Raw genomic sequence first — 21,057 nt, 5'->3', positions numbered from 1 at the left:
GTTAGATTAGGCTATGCTGTCTGTCTAGCCTTTTTTTTTTTTATAATTCACAAAACAGGACTAATTCTGTAGTTAAATAAGTGGAATAAAATAAAGTATGCTGCCTCTTGGATGCATAATACTCATGTACTTAGGCCAAATTACCCTTTTCAGGCTGCTCTTGAAGAAATAGTTCATTTAAAATAGTTGAGCAGTTTATAGCTCTTGAGGGAACACTTTTTACTTACATCACTCCATTAAAGGATTAGACTTCTCATATTCTATATTTAAATACTTAAATTTTTTTTCAATTAACTTCATATTATAAAATAGTACCCTACAGTATTAATGTTAGTGATATGATGATCTAGCAGCAGCATGGGGAAAAGAACTGGGACTGGATCTGTGTTTTAATTGGTATAAGGAACTTACTTACACCTACTGCTAATTCTCCCCTGTAGGCCAAATAGAACAAGTCTGTTCCCTTTTTCTCACTGCAGCCCTTTAAGGTTTCAAATATAACTTTCTACATCTCCTGTAAGTCTTCTATTCTTCAAGATAAATATCCCTAGTTTCTTCAACCAAGTCTTTTATGTCCCTGTACCCCCCTGGCTGACATCCACATGAATGCCACCTTGTGTTAACTGTACAGTTTAGGATAGCTAAGTGGTGTAGTGGATAGAGTGCTAGGCCTGGAGAAGAGAAAATCTGAATTAAAACTGGCCTTAGACACTTACTAGGCTTTGTGAACCTAGGCAAGTCACTTAACTTCTGTTTGCTTCGAAAAGGAAAGTGTGAAATAAAATATGGGATTTTAGTTGGTACTTAAAGGAAGCCAGAGAAGTCAACAGGCACAGCAGAGGAGGGAGAGTATTTCAGGAGGGGGAAGAGCCAAAGAAAATGTCTCAAAAATGAACCAAGAGATGGAATGTCTTGTTCATGGAACCGCCAGAGGCCAATGTCACTGGATCAAAGCATACATGGAGGTGCGTAAGAAGACTAGAAAGATAAGAGGGGGCTGTGAAGAACTTTGAACGCCAAATAAAGCATTTTTTTAATTTGATCCTGGAGGTAATAGGGAGCGAACAGGGAGGGTAACATGATGGATGTGTACTTTAGGAAAATCACTTTGGTGGCTTAATGAAGAATGGACTGGAGTAGGGAGACACTTGAGGCAGGGTGGCCCACAAGCAGGCAATTGAAACAGTCCAGGCATTAGGTGTTAAGAGCATGGATGGTGGCAGTGTCAGCAGAAAGGAGCATATTTGAGAGATTCTGTGAAGGTGAAATCAATAGTACTTGGTAACAGATTGGATATGGATGGTGAGAGAGTGAAGAATTCAGAATGACTTCCAGGTTGTGAGCCCTAGAGACTAGGGGCATGGTTGTTACCCTTTACAGTTACAGGGAAAGTAAAAGGGGAGGAGGGCTTTGGACAAAAGCTACTGAACTCTATTTTGGATATATTGAGTTTAAAATGTCTGCTGGACAGTCATTTTAAGATGACTTAAAGGCAGGTGTAGATGACATCAGTAGAGAGGCTGAGACAGCAGAGGTAGTTTGTCAGAAATTAGGCATGGATCATCCTCTCAAACCACATACCAAGATAAAGGTCAAGATGTGAAAATGATTTAGACATGATGGGTGATATAAGTAAACTAGGGGAGAATGGGAAAATATACCTGTCCAAACTATGGCTAAATGAAGAGTTTATTATCAAACAAGAGATAGAATCACAGGAAGTAAAATAAGATAATTTTCATTACGTGAAATTAAAAAGCGTTTGCACAAACAAAACTCATACAGCCAAATAGAAAACTGGAAAAAACATTTTACAGCAAGTTTTTCTGATAAAGGCCTCATTTCTCAAATTTACATGAAATAAATCCAAACTTATAAACATGAGTCATTCCCCCGTCGATAAAAAAATCAAAGGATATAAAGAAGCAGCTTTTGGAAGAAGAAATCAAAACTAGTAATAGTCACATGAAAAAATGCTCTAAATCACTACTGATTAGAGAAATGCAAATTAAAACAAATTTGAGACATTACATCATCTGTTTAAATTGGCTAATATGACAGAAAAAGAAAATGACAAATGCTGGAGGGGACGTAGAAAAATTGGAACATTAATGCATTGTTGGTGGAATTGTGAAATAGTCCAGCCATTCTGGAAAACAATTTGGACTTATGTCCAAAGGGCTATAAAACTGTGCATACTCTTTGACCCAGCATTACCACTACTAGGTCTGTATCCCCAAAAGAACAAAGATTAGGGAAAAAAACCTACTTGTCCAAAAATATTTACAGCAACTCTTTTTTTTTTTTTTTGTGGTGAGAACAAATTGGAAATCAAGGGGACGTCCACCAACTGGGGAATGGCTGAAAAAGTTGTATATGGTTGTAATGGAATACTATTGTGCTGTAAGAAATGCTGAGCAGGATGGTTTCAGAAAAACCTAGAAACTCTTATATGAACTGATGCAAAGTGAAGTCAGAAGAGTGAGGAGAACTCTGTACACAGTAACAGCAGCATTGTAAGGATGATAAAACCATGGAAGATTTAGCTACTCTGAACATGATAATAATGATCCAAGATAATTCCAAAGGCCCCATAATGAAAAATGTTGTCTACCTCCAGAGACAGAACTGATGAACTCTGAATGAAAATTGAGGCATACTATTTTAAAACCTTATTTTTCTTCTTTTATTTTTCTGTTTTCTTTCACAACATAATTAATATGGAAATATGTTTAGCATGACTCTTCACATGTACAATTGATATCAAATTGTTTGTCATGTCATGGAAAGGGGAGGGTGCAAGAAGGAGGGAGAAAATTTGAAACTCAAATTTTTAAAAGGTGATTACTAAAATATTTTTACATGTAATTGGGAAACACTTAACAAAATAAATAAAAATATATTAAAATAACAAAGTCAAAATACTTAAAAAAAGGAAAAAATTTGGTACCCCAACTGAATAGAATACACTTAGATGTGTTCAGACTAGAGCAGAGCACAATAATACTATCATCAACTCTGCTCTGGACATTATGCCTCTAGTAAAGCAGTCTTAAGTTTGTATTAGTTTTTTGGTTGCTAGCTCACCCTATTCAGACTTTTGTTCCCAGATCTTTTTTTATGTGAACTTCTGTCTAGTCACACTGACCCTGATGTTTCTGAAGTCAAGTATAAGGATTTTAAATTTATCCTTACTAAATTTTCTCTTGTTAGATTTCACCAATCATTTCAACTTGCAAAGTTAAATTATTAAAAATTTAAGTTGAAAGTCTACCTGAGGATTTATGCCTAGTACTGTAATCTCTGAATGGAAGGGTATGGATATTTTAGTCACTTCCTTACCATAACACCAAACTGTTTCCAGAAGAGTTAGATCACTTTATAGCTTTACAAACAGTGTACTAATTTGCCTGTCTTTCCACAACCTCTCCAATATTGATTATTCCCATGATATCCTTGCCAGTTTACAGGGCACAAGTTCTGAATTACTTGGATTTGCGTTTCTTATAGTATTAATGAGTTGGAAAATTCTTCCATATGATTGTTAATACTTTGCAATTTTTCTTTTGAGAGTCATTTGTTCAAAGTTGCTGTGTATTTATCTATTGGAAAATGGCTTTTTGTCTTACATCTCTTTTACAACTTTGAAACTCCCACCCTAGAATTGAGTTGTCCCAGTTAATGACTAAGTGACCACAAACTCACCTAAGCCCATTATCTAGTTGGTCCCATACCAGGCTACATTTCAAATTCCATCCATCTGGCCATGTTCTTGCTATCCATTCTATAACTATGAGTGCTCACTCACCTCCTCCATCCCTCTTTTCCACTAACAGTAAGAACATAAATGCATCCTTGTGCTGTTGCAGCTATTGGGGCCAGGCCTCTCTTCCACGATGACTGTTAGCTCAGCCCCACCTGGTGCTTTATATGTACACCTGATGGCTTGAATCATAAAGGGATTAGTTTCCAGTAGACAGAGTTCTTTTTAGGTCTTTTGCTGAGCCACCACCTAAGTCTCTTTTTTGAGTTTTGCATCTGGTGACTGCAGAAGGGACATTTTATTTAAAATCCTTTTCATTCTTGGATTTTGAGCTTTAATGTTTAATCAATAAAGTAATTATTAATTGGATTTTAAGCTTCATAAATGCCAGCTGTAGCTCAGAAACTTTGAACCTGCACAAAGTACGCCAAAACTAGATATAGCCCACAAAATGACTTCTTGAGTCCAGAACAAAAATCAAACAGCCAGTGTTTGTCTTATAACTGATGTACAATATTTGAGGACTGCATACTCTATATTCATCTCTCTCCTTGAGTGGAATATTGTTTTTCTCTTAAATTAGTAACCAGTTTTCCTTTCTTCTTTCTTTATTTTATGTCATATATACTGGCTGGAAATTGCCTGTAATCAGAATCCTTACTGACAGGAAACTATGAATTAACAGTTCTCCCTGTAATTGCTGTAATAACATTAAAAAAGTATCTAACAGATTTAAAATAAAAATGTAAACTGATGCTTGTTTCTCTCACAACTAAAAAGAAATTCAAATGCAATTTTTTTCCTATTATCCCATCATATTGCTTTCAGAATGGAATAAACATAAAGTCCAAACTAACCAAAGCATTTGAATTAAGATTTGTGTGTGGACTTAGTTTGTATGTGTATGTGTGTGGACTTTGTATGTGTATGTGTGTGTGTGTATTAAGTCATAAAAAGAAAGTTCTAGTACAAGTAGCTATCCTACTATTGTTGTTTTTTAAAAAAAATATGTGACAACTATTAAGCAAGTAGATGAAATAACTGACATTTTGTAATTGAATGTAGGTGCGGGGATGCAAGTTTATCCTCTACAGACTCAAAGAATTTTGGGGATGATGCCAGTAGCTGACTAGACAGTGGAGATGATAGGTAATTCCTCTTTTTACATGATTTTGAATTCTTTTATGAAGTCTTTATATTGTGAGTGCATAGTTTGTCCACATAGCTTGAAATTGGTTATAATTTTTTTGATATCTACAAATGAAATCTATGAGAAACTTTTTTCTTGACTGTTTTTAGGGTCAATGATATGCCTAGACAATTATGGATGACAGTTTTGGCTATGATAACATTCCAGTTCTGGTACAGTTCACTTATTGAATTTTCAAGGCCATTTGGGGGGTTTGCACTTATAGTATGGGAATTCATTGTCTGTTAGTTTTAAAATAAGAGCAAGCTTCTTATAGTTCTGGCTATATGATCGTATCTTTCCAGATATTCAGTAGGTGCTAAACTTTTAGAAACTGAAGTTAGATATTATCAGTTTTTATTGTTTCCTACTAAAATCTGCATCAATCTGTATTTGTCTAAGCTTCTTAAGAATTAACCTCCTATAGGTTTTGCTAGCCTTGTGTGTGTGTGCACATGCATGTGCACATTTTAGGTGGGAAGAGAGGAGGTAGACCTGTCCGAAAATTCTCTCCACCAATGCTGACTCGTAATCCATCTGTAATTTATATTTTAGAAAGCTGTCTGGGACAGCCAGAGGTTCAGGTAACTTGTCCATTGTCATACAAACGATAGGTGTCAGAGGCAGATCCAAGCCTTCCTCATTTCTAGGCCAGCCCTCTACAGTCTTGGGCTCCGTCCTGGGCTCTCTTTTCTTTTCCCCCATACTATCTCATATAGTGATCTTATCAGCTTCTACAGTGTCAATTATCATCTCTATGTTGCTTATTCTCAAATCTACTTATCTAGCCCTTTCTCCTGACCTCTGGACTCATATCTCCAACTACCTTGTAGACATCTCAAATTGTATGTCCCATAGGCATCTTCAATTCCACATGTCCAAAACTGAACTCATCATCTTTCTCCTGAAAGCCTCCACCTTTCTGAACTCCCCTATTTCTGTCAAGGATACACCCATCCTCCTGGTCATCCAAGTCTGCTAGGTTTCAAGACCTGTTGATTTTACCTTTTCAATATCTCTGAAATGCACCCCATTTTTCACACTGCTGCGACACTGGTTCAGGCTCCCATTACTTCATGTGATTTCAATAGCCTGCTGGTTTTTCTTCTTTTCTCAAGTCTCTCCCTATCCCAATCCATCCTCCACTCAGCTGTACAATTACTCTTCCTAAAGCACAGATCTTATATGGCCATTCCTATTCCAATAATCTCAAGCAGATCCCTATCCTCTCAAGAATCAAATAAAAAAAATCCCATGGCTTGGCTTTTAAAGCCCTTCACAACTTCTCCACCTCCTACCTTTGTGGCCTTCTCACATCTTACTGCCTGTCACATATCCTCCAATCCAGTGATTCCGGTCACCCTGCTGATCCTCACACAGGAAGCTCTCTCTCCAGACCCCAGGCATTATCATTAGCTGTTATCAGTGACTAGAATATGACCTCTCTTCATCTTTACCTGACTTCAAGTCCTAGCTAAAATTACATCTTCCACTAAAAGCCTTTCCTGATCTTTTCAATACTAGTTGATTATCTCCTGTATGTAGCTCATACAGGATTAGATCCCTGTATATATGACATCTACAGAACTAGTACAGTTACTTGCATGTTGTCTGCCCCATTAGACTCTGAACTCCTTGAAAGCCTTTCTTTGATTCCGAACACTTAGCACAGTGTCAGGTACATAGTAGGTGCTTAATAAATGCTTACTGACTAACTGTGCCACACTGTCACTCATATCTGAATATAACAAGTAAAATAATTTTCTTATATTATACTTTTAGCTCTTCTATGTCTCTTCTCTTGATAACACCCAATTTCCTTTCCCCCAATCATATCTTCTTTCTTTTTACAATTTCCTACTCATTTGGATCTGTCAGCTCCCTTTTTCCCCATCCCAATGCATACATGCAAACCCTCACTCACTCATTATGTATGTTATTTATATATTTACATGACGTGATGTAATGAGATAGCAGAGTCTCATGATTTCAAACTCAAGAACATATATCCAGAAAAAAATTTAAATAAGGTGATAAATATATTTGTTAAATTTGGGGTCTTACTATTTAAAGGTATATGGGGAAGAAGGCTAAAAACACTAATGAAGTATTTACAGAGTTGGCTAATTTCATTCCTGGAGATGAACTTATAGTAGCAGTAGCTGAGGCCAGCTAAGACTGTGAACTGTCGCATGGCTGAATTAAAAGAGGTCTTTGATGTAAGTAGGTGAAAGGGTATCATATGAATCCTCCATGGCTCTGGAGAGTTGTCTGGAGATTGGCTGTAAAAATTAAAGCCTTGGTCCAGGTCCTGTAATGGGATATTTACAGCTTACATTTATACGATGCTTTGTGGTGTGCTAACTACTTTACATGCCTAGTCTCATTTACCTTCAGTACTAGTCTGTGAAGCGGTATAAATTTTATTATTCCAGATGAGAAAAGGCAGCATACAAATGTTATAGACCTTGTTTCAGGTGACACATATTAAGTAGTATAGTCAGGATTCAAACACAGATCTTCTGCCTATTTCTGTCTAGCACTGTTTCCACTACACCATACTCCTAGGGATCCTGTATTATCTGTACAATTAAAGTATCGTCTCTGACATACTGACTTAATTTAGTAGACTTTGTTACAAGAACAGAATTTTAATTCTGAAAACTATTTGGTTTTCTTATCTTAAAGGCTATTTAATCATAGGCAAGTCTCTAAAGTATATACTCCTCATAGGGAAATAAGTTTCTGGATGTAGACTACTTACTGTCTTCATTTTCCACCTGACCCCAATCTGCCTTCCCCCCCAAACATTATAAAGTATGAAAGCAAACAAGATTTTATTACCTGATTATCTCATTTGGCCTTCTACTAAAGTCTTTTTATGTCCCAATGGGTCATAAAGGTGAACTTAATTCCTGACAGTTATGTCAGTGTAAAAAACAAAGAAATAAAAAACTTTCAGTTTCGTCCTACCAATATGGAAAGGTTTAAAGTTAAAGTATGAAGTAGGTAAACTTGACGTCACTTAGACATCTTGTCTGTTGTCTAGGAACCAACTTTGCCAAGTCTGTAGACTGGTTATAAACTGATACATTTTTTCTGACCCAAAAGCTCTTGAACCCATTTGCTAAAACATTCAAGGGCTGTGCTCTGCATCAGTGGAGAAGACCTATACTGATAAAAAACACAGGTATTTTCAATTGTTTTGGTATGTAGTTCAATGGATAACCAAAGAAGTTACTGACTGAGTAGAAGAATTTCTGGTTCCTTTGCAAGTTACATAGATCCCAAAGATGAATTTATTGGTCTCCTGAACAGGAAGAGTTGATTATAACACTTCATGATTTATAAAGTACTTCACAAACATTAATGTATTTTGCACTCCTTGGGGAATCTATAACCACACTTGCCATAAAAGATCCTGTTGCACCATTTTAAACACACTTCATGAGTTGTTCTGGTGCAGCTAAGTAGTTTCAGGACCATCTAAAACTGATATAAATACTGAGAGGACAGATAAGAGGAATGATTAAAAGAAAATCCCCATACCTAAACAACTGTACATTGTGGCACCTTTAGTTAAGTGTTATCATTCCAGTATTTTTCAGGATAGTGGTTTTGGCTAACCATCACTTGCCTGACATCTCACTGCTCAGACTACTGGTCAAATTAGGTTGTGGGATTATCTGTGGATTTCATTAATGCTGGTAGTCTTTTCCTCTTAATTACAAATTCAGCTTGGAAAAACTTTAATTTTACAATTAATTTCCTAATACATGGCAGTACTGTGCCATATTCTAATATAGTTAAATATAAAAATGTAATCCCTTCCCTCAAGGGGGTTGTAGTCTAGTTGGAGAGATAATTAGGCTGGTAAGGGAAGGTTTCATGGAATTGATAAAATATGTATGTGTATGTGTGCGTATGTGTGTGTGAAAGAGAGAGAGAGAGAAAAAGAGAGAGAGAGAGATTAAAGGAAAAGCAACTTTTCAATTCTGTTTTCTTCTGAGTTGAATACAAAATACCTAAGAGGAGTGGGGAACCTGAGGCCTTCTAGGAACATATGGTCTTGTAGGTCCTTGGGTGCAGCTTTTTGACTGAGTCCAAGTTTTACAGAACAAATCTTTTTATTAAGGGGATTTGTTCTGTGAAGTTAGGATTCAGTCAAAGCACTTGAGTACCTAGATGGTCACATGTCGTCTTGGGGCCACAGGTTCCTCACCCCTACTACAATACAGTTTTGAGCTCTCTAACCTCTACCCCTTTTTTCCAGTTATATTTCTAGTTCCCTCTTCTACTACTAACCCTTCTTCCTCCCCTCCCTCATAAGCCTAAAGCAGCAGACTGGTGCTAGTACCACTATTCCCATTTACTTTTTTCCTTCTTCAACCCCATGTATAACAAGTAGTCTTTAAAATACAGAATTTTAGTAGAAAGAGTACTGTGTATAGTTTATTGATTTCTCTAGTAAAGTTGGAAAATTAAGGGAAAGGACCTGATTTAATTAATATGCTATTAAATATTAATACCAGTTAATTTAGAAAGCTTAGTAATTTAAATAGGCTAAACAGAGCACTTAAGAAAATGCCTTGCACATAGTAGGTACTGAATCTGTGGATCCATCTGTGGATGTGATACAAATTCATTTTTAATGGTTTAAGTAGAATTTTGTCTGAAGTTTGCAAATGGATTTTTTAAAACTGTAACGTGAGTTTATTATTTTTGGTAACAATAATTCCTGACTTTGGGAGTCACATATGCAAAAAGTCAGATACAATGGAGAAAGTAGTATATAAGGCCATGGGTTGATATCATCCATTTACTACTTATTACTTACCTGTATGACTTTAGGCAAGTTACTTAGTTTCTTTAGACTTGTTTCCTTATGTGTGAAAATAAAAAGGAAACTCCAGAATGTATCAAACTTGATCTTGGACTTTCTCATACTTAAAGAAATAAGTAAGCTATCTGAGCTACTCTAAAGCAAAAACCCTGTAATATCAGTTTTCTACTTAGCGCTTTCATAGGCCCCTATATTGCCAAGCGTTGGGACTGAAAATGTAATGTTAACCCTAAAATAAAGTTTTACATTAGGTAATAGAAGTATTACCTAATATAATAATGGTGATAATCAATACTGAAGAGTTAAACAATACAAATGCTGATTTTTAAAAAATATTACTTTTAATACTATATTATTTTAAAATGGTCATAAAGGAATTCGTTGCACCTATCACATTTGTGTTGTATGAAAGTATACCCACATCTCTTAAATTCTAGGGGCCCACACAATATGAAGTTTAAAATATTAAAGAAGAAAGAAAGAAGAAGCCATCTTTGTCAGCTATTTTCTCTGAAGTTGTTCCCATCCTCTAAGGGACAGCCAAAATAAAAATGTAGATGTCAAGTATGTCAGCCCCCAAAAATACAGTATTCCAATGCTGAACACAATCCCAAAACCTCTAATGGTGACACCCCTATATGATATATTATCTTAGAATTGTCAAAGGTTAGGCAAAGGTCACATATTAACCTTCTGATTTTCTCAGTTATTTAACGATAGCAGCTAATAGATTTCACTCAATACCTATGGACATATGACTCCCACATTTTTATTTCCAGTTAGACTTTTTTCAGTACTATCTTTAATAGACTCTAAGGCATTTTTTTGGATGCATCCATTTAAACCTCAAACTAAACTTGTTAGCTTTTTCAAGTCACTTTTCTCCCACCCAATTCCTCTCTTATTTTCAATGGCACTATCATCCTTCTTATCTCCTGAGCCTATAACCTTGTATTTATTTTTTACTCCTATCTTCCATATATTATCTATCACCAAGAGTTTCCAAGTTTACCTCTTAGATCTATTATTTTCCTTCCCTTTAGTATGCTCTCATTCTCATGCCTAGACTATAGTATGCTACTAACTTTTTTTCTGTTTCCAGCTTCTTTTTGCCTCAATCTTCAAATATTTTTCAACCTTTCACTCCCTCTTCATTAGAAATTCCTTATTCTATAAGGTCTTTAAAAAGCCTCCATAAGGTAACCTACTATCTCTTCAACTTAATTTCTCTCATGGAGATACCATCTGGCAACTGTCTCTGCAGGTACTTGAGCCTTCACTTTCTCAAAATCTGCAGCTACTAAAGACCCAGAAAACAGTTATTAGCACCACAGCCCTTGGAACTATCAAATGGATCTATTTTAAATGGGTATGGTTTTGCCAATGGAAATGCCACTAAAGAAGATATATTATAGTGTGTTTGCCACTGTACTTTAAGGACCACTAGGCCTTTTCCCTATGATTTGTAGCTGGAACCAGTTTGTACTATCTTCCCTTATCACAGGGGTTCATAACCTGGGTTCTCTGAACTTTTTAAATGATATTTTGATAAGTATATCTCCATATAATTGGCATCCTTTATAATCCTATGTATTCTACTTTATGTATCTTAAGACATTTTTCTGAGAAGTCCATAGGTTTCAACAGTCTGTCAAAGGGGTCTATGATACAAAGAAGGTTAGGAACTCCAACACTATTAGGAAGTGAGCTCCTTGAGAGCAGGAACTCATTTTGCTATTCTATTTGTAACCCCAGCGCTTAGCACAATGCCTTTTTTTTTTTTTTTTGCACAGAGTATACACGTGAACAGAAAAAGAAACAGAGAATTTAAACAATTCAATCTTTGAGAAATTGAGATTCCTTAAACACTTTAGCCCTAGGTAGACCTACAAGTAGATTATATAAAACATTCAGAGAACAGTCAACAATTGTCAAATTATCCACAAAAAATATAGATTGAAAGGTACTACATCAAATTCTGAGACCAATAAGATCCTATAGCCCAAACCAGAGGAAGATAAAGCAAAGAGGGGAGAAACATAGCACAGCATAACTAATAAATACTGATGCACAACAATGAATAAACTCGTAGCAAATAAGCTGAAGTAATATACTCAAAAGGTAATTTGCTATGGCCAGACTGGATTTATACTAGGAATGCAAGGATAGGTTCAACATTAGGAAAACTGAACAAAAACCAGATGACATATAATAATGATGCATATTTAGATAAATAGATACAGAAAAATTCTTTAACACAATAGCACTCACTCATGTTAAAAACAGTAAAAAATACTGGAATAAGTAGACCATTTCTTAATACATTTTGTTGTTCAGCTTTTTTTAGTCATGTCTAACTCTTCTTGACACCCCCCACACACTTTGGGGTTTTTCTTGGCAAAGATACTGGAGTAGTTTACCATTTCTTTCTCCAGCTCATTTTAGACTTGAGGAAACAGGTAAATTGGAGTTAAGTAACTTGTCCAGGATAACACAGCTAGTAAGTGTCTGAAGCCAGATTTGAACTCACAAAGACCAGTCTTCCTGACTCCAGGCCCAACACTCTAGCCACTTTATCACTTTGCTGGCCTATGGTTAAAAAAAGTAGCTATCTAAAACCAAGATCTAGCATTACTTGTAACAGAAACACTAAAAGTCTTATAATAACATCAGGAGTAAAGGATGTCCATTATCATCACCATTATCTGACAAATTTTAAAATGCTAGCCATAAGAATAAGACAAAAGAAAGAAACTGAAGAATAAATATGCAAAATTATCTCAATTTGAAGGGATAAAATGTTGGTTTACTTAGAGAAACCTAGACAATCAATGAAAAATTAAGTGAAACAATAACTTCAGTAAAATAGGACATGAAATAAACCCACAGAAGAAATCACCAGCCTTTTTCATATTACTAACAAAACCCAGTGGGAAACATGAATTCATTATCTTCCCCTAGTCTCCAAATCACCCCTCTTCCCAAACCTCCCGATTTCTATTGAAGGCACTACCATCCTTCTAGTCTTCCAAGTTTATAACATGGGCATTAGCTCCTTACTTCTCAATCTCTATGTCCTATCAGGTGTCCAGTCTTACCATTTCTACCTTCCCCACCATCTCTTCATTTGACTCCCTCTTGCCACTCTCAAAGATATCACTTTTATTGAGGTCATCTCTCGCCTTTATTATAGAAGCAAACAATCTCCTAATTAGTTTCCCTGCCTCAAATCTCTCACCACTCAAGCCCATCCTATACACTACTATGAAAATAATTTTCTAGCGGTGTGCCTACTAGTACCCTTGCTCTCAAACTACTTTGTATTTATCCTCTGTATATTTATGCTGTATATATTCATATACATATTTATTGTGTTCCTCATCAGAATGTAAACTCCTTGCAAGTAATCATCTTTAGTTCCTGGCACAGTTCCTGTTACATGGTAGGTACTTAATAAATATTTCTTGATTGACAGATGGTATAGTGAAAAGAAAAATAATAGTAACAACAGTTAGCACTTTTATAGTGCTTCAAGATTAGGGTTTGCAAGGTGTTTTACAAATATCTCTTTCTATCCTCAATCCTGGGAGGTAGATACTATTATTTGCATTTTACAGATGAAAAAACTGAGGGAAAGAGAGGTTAAGTGACTTGCTCAGAGTCATAGAGAAAAGATAATAAATGTCTGAGGTTGGATTCGAACTCAGATTATCCTGATTCCATGGCCAATACTCTGGAAGAAAATTGGCTCTTGAGTCAGCAGCCTGAGTTGGAATCTTGCCTATTATTCACCACAATGGGCCTTAGTTTTCCCATCTATGAAATGAATGAGTTGGGCTAGATGGCTTCATTTTAAACTCTCGATCTAAGCTCCTATGAGTCTGTGACCTAGGTTATTTTGTAGAAAAATGATGAAATACATCTGGAGAAACAAAAGGTTGAGACTGTCTACAGAAATAATGAAGAAAGATAGGAACTAATGGGGTCCAGCAGTATCAGATGTCACACTATAGTACAGTAGAGTAACATCAAAACTATTTGCTACTGGTTAGAAGAAAAGTTGATCAATGAAACAGATGAAAACAATGAAACACCAACCAGTTCCTGGAATAAAAACTCCTTCTTTGACAAAAATTAAGCAAAAAAAAAAAAAATCCCCCAAATTTGGGGAAAATGAGAAAGCATTTTGGCAGAAATTGGATTTAGACCAACATTTTATACCATGTACCATGATAAGTTTCAGTGGATACATGACCTAATTATGTAAAATAATGTAATTTTTAAAATAAAATAAAGGAGAATAGAAAGAGATACCTTATGCAAATATGACTTGGAAGATAATTCCTAACTAAACAAGGGATGAAGGTATTCATACAAAATGGAGGACAGTTTTGATTATGCAAAGTTGAAAAACTCTTGCATGAACATAATCACTGCATCTAATCAGAAGAGAAGCAGTTAATTAAAGAAATATTTACAGTAAATGCCTCTGAAGAAAGGCTAATATTTTTATATTTATATCACTATATCTCACATAGGAACCATTCTCCAGACAAGTGGTTAAAGAATATAAACAGGCATTTTTCAAAAGATGAAATATAAACCATGTGAAAGAATGCTCTAAATCACTAATACTTAAGAGAAATACAAATTCAAGTTCAGAGATTTTTCCTTTCAAAATCAGCAGTATTGCATAGTACATAGTAAGCCTTCCTTGGATTCAAGAAAAACAAGTTTTAAATTAAGTCTTGCTTCTGACAGAGGCTGGCTATGTGACCTTGGGCAAGTCACTTTTAACCTCATAGAGTCCCAGGCAATTTTCTAAGCCTGTAAGTTGCAGTAAAAGTACTATGCTGCACAGGTAGAAGGAATTTCCCTATTTGAAACATTAACAGTAAAAGCATAAGTGAAGTCACATTTCACACCACCTATAAGATTGGCAAAGACGACAAAAAGTGATATGTGCTGCAGAGGCAATGGAAAGATAGGCACACTAATGGACCGTTAATGGAGCTATAAACAGTTCTGGAAAGCAGTACTGGAATTATATTTATAAAGGCACTTATCTGTAATACTCACTGATATAAGTATTAGGTATATGCCCCAAGAAGGTTACAACCCCATTAACACTAAAATATAATGTTCTTTTTTGTAGTCACAAAGAATTGCAAAGAAAGTAAGTACCTATCAATTATGGAATGGTTGAACAACTTACGGTACTTGGCATGTGGAACAAAATATGGTATCTGAAGTAAGAATGTTAGAGAGGCAGTGTGGTCTCACAGAAAAGACCTGGCTTCAAATTCTACTTTTGGTCACATTATTGGTATGATCTGGTAGCTGGGTTCTTATGACTAGACATCTTTAAGAATGAGGGGAGCTGGACTAGCTGGCCCTCTAAGATCACTTTCAGCTCGACATCTATTGTCCTATCACTATTGTGCCATAAGTAATGATAGCTATTAAAATACAGAGGAACTTCAGAAAACTTTTTAGCAGTGGATGAAGAATGAAATAGAACCAACAGTGTACATGACGTCCACAGTCATGAGAAAGAAAATATACAGAAAGATTTTCAGATCTCTGATAAATGCAATGACTTCAGGGAAACTGATCCATATCAACTTTCCCCATCTCCGCCCACCACACACACAGTAAGATCCAACCCCCACTAGCAGCAAAGAAGACATGGGGCTGCAGAATGAGGCACAAAACTGTAGATGTGGCCCAATGTGTGGATTGGTTTTTACTTGACTATATTTATTTGTTACAGAAGTTTTACCAAATGGCTAGAATGGAACCTCAGAGAAAAGACAGTGATGTAAAAATATAGTATCATTAAAACTTTAATAAAAAAATGAAACCAAATTCAATCTTGCTCTTAGAACATAGAAAATGAAACAACTCCCCTTCATCTAAAAGAAAGGTAAGGATTTACAGGGTAGTAGTATTGAATGCATTGTCACAGATACAGTGATAGTATTGGCTGTTTTTGCTTAATTGTTTTTCTTTATTAAAAGGGGTAATTCTTGAGAGATTGTAGGGTACAAATCCAGAAATTACTATCATATAAAAAAATGATATACGGCTTTAAAAAAACTGAAGGAAAAGACGTTGCAAAAGTAGAAAATAAGATGACTAATTTTTTAATAAAAGACACTTATTTTGCTCTACTTGAAATTCTATTTCTATTACAAAAATTATTCAAAACTGTCTAGAACATTAAAATTATTAATAGATGCTTATGAGCCAATACTTAACTACTGTTGAATTCAGTTATCCTGTGGAAAATGCCCTTTGATCACAGACTCAGTATTCTGTACCCCCTTACTGTACCCTCTATCCCATACTTCTCAAATTCTTCTGCTAAAGTACTATTTTAATCCACATTGTGGCATGTTGTTAAAGTGCACTCTGAATTTTGAGAGGTCTATGAGTTTGGGTGAAGACTAACCTAGCTAAGGGTAGAAGTTCATCATCAGAAGCTTGGCTATTATTGGAATATTCGCACTGATGAAATTATGGGTCTTTTGAAGAACTGAATGAAAAAACGAATTGTGATATTAGCAAAACTCATGCATGCAAATTTGAATTTTTCTCTGAATTGATTCTGTTGTTTACAGGTCTTATTCTATAGGTTACAGAGATCATGTTTTTATGTCTTTTTTGCTGAATACTCTATAAACAAGAATCGTAAGTGAAAAGGGCATCCTTAGAATACGAATTATCACATTTCCTTCTTGTGTTTAAATGGAATAGGAGATATTTTTTTTTTCCTTTTTCATAATGTTCAGGATGAATATTCTCCTTGCAAAACATTAATTCTCTCCTACGGGTAGCTAACAAACTTTTTTTTGTTATTGGATAGAAACTTCAGTGCTTTCTTTTACACAATTTCCTCAGGTAAATTTGAAATGAATACAAAGAAGTCTCCTCTTTCCCCAAATACAAATACTTAAGACTGTGAGATGAGTGGAAATTAATGGAATTCTTTACTCTTTGGAAATTCCAGTAATTCCAGATTTTATTTAGGTGGGTATAGAAGCCATCGATGTTAATCCTTACCTTGATATCAATTTTGATGGCACATAGATATGACAAAAAGTCATCAAATAAGATAGCACATCACATACCTTTACTAAGAGTTAAATTCCTAAATTGTTCTGTCATGAGTATATATTTATACCTTTGCTATAAGTACATACATGTCAATAAATAAATAAACATTCATTATTCAAGATGTATAAGTAGTAATTAAATATGTTGACACTAAGTTCTTACTCAAAATGATAACTAAATATCATAGTTCAAACAATTTTTTAGTGAACTAATGCTCTAATAACATTTATACGTTTGAATACAATCAGTGATGGAGATAATCTGCAAAATGTTTTGCTAGTTAAGTTAAAAACTATTAAGTAGAAAACCTAAGTTAAAAACAAAATATCCCATTTCAAAGACTCTTATCTATATATGGAGTTTTCTTAATCTACTTATTATATTGGATGTACCTGTTGGGCTGATGAACAATTAGGAATGTTACCTGTAGAAATGTGGCACCTGCTCCATGTTGGTACTGTTGCTTGCTATTTTGGAGGTAGATGATCAACTTTGGTCCATCTCTATTAAATATTTCTCCAACTTGGGAAAAAGCAGTACGTAAGCTAGAATAGATAGAAGAGAAAAGTCATCCTTACTATGCGTACAGTACTTGGCTAGGCACTAGGGGAGTGACAAAGTTTAGTTGAGATAGCTCTGCCTACTGGAGTTTAACTAACTAGAGGCAGTCTAAAATATGTTCATACTATACCACCTTTAATAGATATTTTTAAATGTTCCACTGAATCAAAAATAAGATTAAAATATTCTGTTGAGTATAAATGACTTTAGAACGGTACTATTAGATAGTACTTAATATCACATAAAATAAAACCTTTCTTGAACAATAGAATTCAGCAGTACCTACTGTGCCACTGTCAATGTATAAAGAGGGTAATATCCTATATATTAAGTATTGCTAGTGAATAGAGTATTTCATGTAATGGAAGATTTGAGATAACTGAAGTTCTAAAACCTTCTTTATTTTAGTCATTTTAATAGAAATCTTGCTAAAATGCTTAACCTCCCAGCTTCCTTTTAGGTGTTTTCTACCCCCATTAGACAAGTTCTTTGAGGGCAGGCAAGGACTTTTTTCCTTTCCACTTGTATTCTACTTGCTGACTTGGTGATGGGCATCCCAAAAGTGAGCTAGGACAATCTTTGGAGGACATATCATCTATCATTCAGGCCCATATTTGAAACTTTTTCAGGGAGGCTGGACTTTCCATGGCTCATACAGGACTACGATAACCTCCAAAAATTGAGGATCACGCTCATGTCTCATAAGATTTTGGAGTAGGACTTTAGTGGAGAGGATATACACTAAACATGCTTTTCTGGGTGACTCAGGGTTGTCATTACAAATGCCAATGATCATTTCCAATGACGTATGGATGTCTTTAACACATACTGAGGCATGAAGAACAATTTGTCCTTACTATAAGCAGTCAATTCTACCGATTCCGTGTCTACTCTTTACTGTCCTTGTGTTTCTTCCCTTACTATCAGCTTTTTGCCTTCTTATTTGTTGCTTCTAATAATACCTTAAATTTCTAAAGTGATTTAAAGTTTGCAAAGCACCTTCTTTACAACAACCCTTTAGTACATTAGTGATCTGAGTTAAGAGTAATAACAAAAAAGAAAATATCTCTAAATTTTGTTCATTTGAAAACAATATTATGCAAGTGGTAAAACTAGACCAGTAACATGAAACCAAAATCCTGAAATGATAATAGTTCTGCTTATTCTATATTTTTCTGGTTGTTAAATTGCACAAAGATCTTCCTGGGAGATTAGATGAGAGAGATAAAATGCTATTAAACTACTTTTTACTTGAAATGTGAGTCTAGATGTCTTGAAAAAAAATTCATTCATCCCAACTTTACAATGGTTTACAACTTCAAAGAAAATAATATGTCTACTTTGTTATTGTCCTAAATTTATGGGTAATTTTAATTCACTAAATAGTTAATAAAGAAATAGAAATGTCCAATTTCAACTACTCAACTATTGAACTATTCAGTAGTTCAAATTGAACTATTCAATTTCTATTTCTTCATTAACTATATTACTAAAATAAGTGAAACTGGTTGAGACTTATTAAATAAAAATGCTTCAAATTTGTTAAATAGTTACTCTGTTTAAAAATAATAAAAACAAGAATATTCCATTTTTATTGGGCATTTGGTTTTTTAATATCTTAATTTACAATCTCATAACTTGCATAGTCAGTTACATTCAAGCCTGGGATGGCAAGTCCCCTTAGCTCATTTTAGAGTGAATAATTTCTGGAATTAAAGCACAGCTCAGAAAAATCATATATAGCTTGTTTTCAGGTGTAAACTGAATTCATATCTTCTATGCAAGCCATAGGCTCAAAGGGAAAGGTGGACCTAAAGCATGTCAACATAATATATACAGTATATATTTGATGAGCCTTTAGTTGACATCTATAATACCACCACATGTGTATATCAATAAAACCTCTTGTGAGGTTTGCTTTTAAAGGTCAGAGGAACTTCAGATCAAGATTCTATTTGAGAGTACCAGCATTTCAAATGGAGAAGAGGCTCTCTTTAGTTCAACAGACTGTATTTCAGTAAACTTAACAACCTTACACAAAGCTGGCTGGGAACATAGTTTTTGTTCAATAAATACTCATTTATTTAATTTCTTCATCTATTATATAGAACAAATCTGTCTAGGGAGGTTGATTTTTGTCAGCTTCCCAAGTTCAATCCATGTAGACCAGTATCAATAACAGCTCAAAAGTTAACATGCTATACTTTATGTGGCAGCAAAAAGAAAGGGGAAAAAAGTGGGTGTTCATAATCATTTTGATTGGGATTTCACTATAGTACTTCCTGGGTTGTGTTTTTCCTAAATGTAGTATATAGTGGAAATTTTTATGAATTTATTTTATATCCTTCTACTTTACTAAAGCTATTAATCATTTCAATTTTTTTTTCTTCTCTGCTGTTTGAAAAATTTAATTTCTTTCCCTTGTCATACTGCTACCAATAGCATTTCTAAAACTCTTGTCAAATAATGTGACAATGTGGTATCCTTGCTTTATCACCTTTATTTATTGGGAAAGGTTTTAGTACTTCCCCACTGCAACTAAGGCACTTACACAGGCAGCTGGTAGTGCCATGGATAGAGTGATAGCAATGAACCTGGAATCAGGGAAACTTAAATTCAAATCCAGCCTCAGAAAGGTACTACTATCTGTGTGTGCCTGGACAACGTAACCTCTGTTTGCCTTAGTTTACTCCACTGTAAAATGAGGATCTTAATAGCATCTGCCTTACAGGGTTGTTGTGAGATCAAATGAGATAATTGTAAAAAAAAAAAAAAGTGTTTAGCATAGTGCCTGATACCTGGTAGGCTCCACATAAATACTAATTCCCTTCCCCTTCCCTTTCCAGGAAAATAAGGGATAGTGCCACAACTTGAAGGAGATAGTTTGATTGAAAGTAGGCAGCACTAAATTTCTTTTTGCTTCAGTCTTTTCTATCATGGATCATAAATTTAGAGATGCAGGAACAAAATCTGCAAACTAGAAATCGAATGAATAAATGTAACAATTGAGGACTAAGTTAAGAAATGAGAGAAAGGGCACCCAGCTCCTTTTAGGTAAGCCCTCAAGGACTAGATAAATTATTTTTTAGGTTATTGAATAAACGTGCAGATTTAATTTGAGCATTACTGCTACTGATCTCTTAAAAATCATGAGAAGATGATGCTGAGTGAAGTGAGCAGAACCAGGAGGACATTGTACACAGTAACAGTAACAGCCCAGTGTGTGAGGACTGATTTTCATAGACTTAGCCCTTCTCAGCAATCCAAGGTCCTAAACAATTCCAAAGGACTTATGATGGAAAATTCCATCCCCATCCAGAGAACTATGGCATATGAATGCAGAGGGAAGCAGATGACGTTTTTGCATTGTTGTTTTCTTTCTCATGGTTCTTCCTGTTCATTCTAACTCTTCTATAAAACATGACTAATGTGAAAATATGTTTAATAGGAATATATACGTTGAGCACATTGCTCAGATTGCATGCTGTCTTGGGGAGGAGGGAAGGAAGGGAGGAGAAAATTTAAAACTTATGGAAGTGGATGGTGAAAACTAAAAATAAATTAACTTTAAAAAAAGAATCA

The 21,057-nt window shown here is 35.0% G+C and overlaps 1 long non-coding RNA gene across 1 annotated transcript; it reads left to right on the top strand.

Moving 5' to 3' along the window:
* Positions 1 to 1,867: 1,867 nt before the first annotated feature.
* Positions 1,868 to 19,069, top strand: LOC140505001 (uncharacterized). The gene is made up of 3 exons (XR_011967312.1): positions 1,868 to 4,912; positions 13,181 to 13,237; positions 14,951 to 19,069. It is a non-coding gene; the product is annotated as an uncharacterized lncRNA (long non-coding RNA).
* Positions 19,070 to 21,057: the final 1,988 nt, after the last annotated feature.

The sequence above is a fragment of the Notamacropus eugenii genome, chromosome 5 (assembly GCF_028372415.1).
Source record: "Notamacropus eugenii isolate mMacEug1 chromosome 5, mMacEug1.pri_v2, whole genome shotgun sequence".
NCBI classification, from domain to species: Eukaryota; Metazoa; Chordata; class Mammalia; order Diprotodontia; family Macropodidae; genus Notamacropus; species Notamacropus eugenii.
The sequence above is the reverse complement of the archived record's forward strand: the minus strand, read 5'-3'. Positions and strand labels throughout refer to the sequence as shown.